At 46.0% G+C, this 3515-nt stretch overlaps 1 pseudogene; it reads right to left on the reverse strand.

Annotated features, from left to right (window-relative positions):
• Window positions 1-981: 981 nt before the first annotated feature.
• On the reverse strand, window positions 982-3015 carry LOC127234340 (ATP-binding cassette sub-family F member 2-like; annotated as a pseudogene).
• Window positions 3016-3515: the final 500 nt, after the last annotated feature.

Raw genomic sequence — 3515 nt, forward strand, 5'->3', positions numbered from 1 at the left:
GACTAGGCCTTACTATGGAAATAAGGGAATGAAGAAAGGACAAACGGACACAGAGAAAAGTGTCCTGGAATCTCAGTATGGTTGTTACATAGAGTTGAACAAAGAAGTGGGGTTATTACATACAGATAAACAAGGATAGAGGGTTTATGATGTGAATTGGATCAAGAAGACAGATTAAGCTACTGTCAGTACAAGCAGCTCTGCCATGGGAGCAGTCTCCAGGCCGTAAACATCTGAAGAGCAAAAACTATGGTGGATATTTTCTGCACACACTATTAACATCCATGAATAGACTGGAGGAAGACTTTTCCCTTTCCACCTGAGCTTTGATGATCTTCTGCCAATGGGGGTGGTGAAACCTTCCTATATACCTCTGGGTCTGAGACTAGGGTGCTTGACATGGTTGTGCCCATGTCAATAACGCATGTTCACCCAGGACCTCACACTCAGGGCTTGCTTCATTTCCCACTGCCAGTTTAATCTCTGTGAACTTGAAGTCAGCTTTATCTACAGAGTTTCAGTCCAGTGAGGGTTACATAGTGAGATTCTGTCCTGAAAAGAATTTTACATTAAAAATCACTTGAATATTGTTTACCTTAATAGCTTTAAATAAGTACTTTTTTTAATCACTAAGTTAAAGATTTTTCCATTTTGAAAGGTAACAAATTCAATTGTTTCTCTTACAGACCTTCTACAACTGTGCATAAAGGTCATTCTTGACAGGTTGGAGGGACATGGCTTCTTCTTTATTGGACACTTTGTAGATGACACACAGATCTACAGTTAATAATTATTAAAATACAGACCAGGACTATGGCTCTGGTCCAGGGCTCCAAACCAGAAGCAATAAGGAATGGGGTGATGAGCTGGCAGTACTCCTCCAACGTCACCAACACCCATAAACTGAGACTTGTGAATCCTCCCAGGACCAGACCAGGGGTTGGGCCCTTGGGTTAACCCAGGGACCCCTGGCTGCATCTCTCAGGGCAAGGTAACCACCAAGGATCTGGAGAGAATAGCCAGCTGAGTCCAGACACAGACAGACCCAAATGGAAGGAAGATGGGAAACAGGTTCTGTCCAGCTGGAGATAAGATGCAGTGAAGGCAGGCAGAAGGGAGGGGCTGGGGGCAGTATTGCAGCAATGCAGGGGTGCAGCCCCAGGGTCTTGTCCTGAGTGGATGGTCAAGTGTCCTCTTGCTGAGCGGGGGCTCCTCATCTACCAGCTTGGATTTGAGATGCTCCTTGTAGGCAAGGATGTCTTCAGGCTACTTTGTGATTGTCTGCTTCTCACAGACCCAAATCTCCTGGGCAACCTGCTGGAAGAATCTGAAGTCATGGCTTACTACCATCATACCATCCTCAAACTCATTGATAGCATCTGCCAGTGCATCAATGGTCTCAATGTCCAGGTGATTGGTAGGCTCCTTCAGAAAGAGTATGTGAGGGTTCTGCCAGGCCAAACACACTTGGCACTTCTGGCCATCTGACAGGTTTCAGATTGGACTCACCTGCTGTTTTCCAGTGAGGCCATATCTCCCAATGATCTTCCTCATCTCCTCCTTTTCCTTGATCTCTGGGTAGCATTTCATCATATATTCCAATGGAGAAAGGTCCAGGTCCAGCTGCTCCTGTAAGTGCTGATGGTAACACCCTATCATGACATGAGAATGCTTCCGGATCATTCCATCTGTGGGTAGAAGCTCTCTAGTTAGCAGCTTCAAAAGAGTGGACTTCCCTGCACCATTGGGTGCTACCAGAGCCACACGTGTGTCAAGGTCAATGCCAAATTCTAGATTATTGTAGATGCAAGTTCTGTCTTTTAGATGTACTTGAAGCTCACATTCTGCATAATGTGACAGGTGGTGGGATTTTACCACACAGTGGGAAATAAAATGACAATGTCTTGTCACTCACAACTCTTTCTGTTAGTCCTGATGCCATCATTTTCTGTAGCATTTTCTCTTTGCTTTGAGCCTGCCAGGCCAGCTTGGCACTGCCATGGCCAAACCTGGCAATGTAGTTCTTCAGGTCCTGCTCCCAGTGAAACCTCTTCATCTAGTTCTCCTCCAGCTCCAACCATGTCTTCACATATTGATCACAATTGCCCGTTTAATACTTCAGTGCATGTGGATGATATTGGTACAGACTCCATAAAGAAAGTCCTGGGAATGTGACTCAAGGACCAGGATGCTCTTGAAAGTCTTAAGTTCCTCTTCTGGCCACACACAAGAATCCAGGTCCAGGTGGTTGGTAGGCACATCCAGAAGCAGCATGAAGGGTCCAATAAAGAGGGCTCTAGCAAGAGCAACTCTCATCTGCCAGCCACCACTGAAGTCTTTCAGCTTCTTGCGCTGCATGGCAGGTGTGAAGCCCAATCCATGTAAGATCCTTGAGGCCCTCTGTTTTGTCGGCATCCAGCTCTTCCAGTCACTCATAGAGGTCCATGAGTTTCTCACACTCTGCATCCTCATGAGCTAACCGCTCGGTCTCCCTCTCCAGCATGGCCCTCTCGGTGTCCACCTCCATCACACACTGCAAGTGCATTTTTTCACTAGGAGGCATTTCACGAGTCAGATGGTAGATGTTCCCGGGGATGGGCACTTCACATTTCCCATTAGCAGAGAGCAGCATGGATTTTTCAATTCCATTTAAGCCAAAGAGGCCATAATGACAGCTTGTGTTGAGTTTCAGTTTGGTGTCACTGAGCAGCTCTTGACCATGAAAGGTCAGTGAAAGGTTGATGATGTGGACATCAGTACTGTTGGGGTGAGAGGCCAGGATGCCAGTGACAGTGTGAGCAGCAGCCTTCTTCATCTCAAAGTCCTCTAGCTCCTTGGCCAACAAATCAACTTCTGTGGTCTCTCTGCCACTGGCCTCCTCATTTTTCTCCTCTGCCACCTGAGGTTCTGTGACATTATATCTCCATTTTCTTCATGTCCCTTCCTGGGCCATTGTCGAGCTTTGGCCGCTTCCTTCTTTTTGGCTGCTTTTCTCTTGGCCAGGTTGGAGGGCATGGTGATGAGCCACAAGTGTAGTTACTGTTCTTTCCAGTGGGGCCTCTTCACACAGCCTCTGTCCCTAGTTTGCTTTCTGCTGTGATAAAAAGACTATGACCAGAAGCAACTTGGGGAGGAGTTGATTCATTTATCTTACATTTCTAGATCACAATTGAGTGCTGAGAAAATCAGGGCAGTAATTCAAATGGGAGCAGAAACAGAAACCATGAAGGCAATCTGCTTGTTGGCTTGTTCCCCACAGCTTGATCACTTGGTTTTTTACACAACTCAAGACCACCTGCCTCAAAGTGACACTTGGCCCCACAGAGTATTGTGCCTGCCCACGTCATTAATCAAAAAGAAGCTTCACAGTCTTGTACAGACAAATTTGATGAAGCATTTACTCAATAGTAATTCCTTCCTCCCAGATGACTCTAGATTATGTCAAGTTTCCCAAAATCTAACCAGCACAAGTTACTTCTTATGGCAAGAATAATGACTTATTGGATAATGGACAC

This window comes from Phodopus roborovskii, unplaced genomic scaffold (assembly GCF_943737965.1).
Source record: "Phodopus roborovskii unplaced genomic scaffold, PHOROB, whole genome shotgun sequence".
Classification (NCBI taxonomy): domain Eukaryota; kingdom Metazoa; phylum Chordata; class Mammalia; order Rodentia; family Cricetidae; genus Phodopus; species Phodopus roborovskii.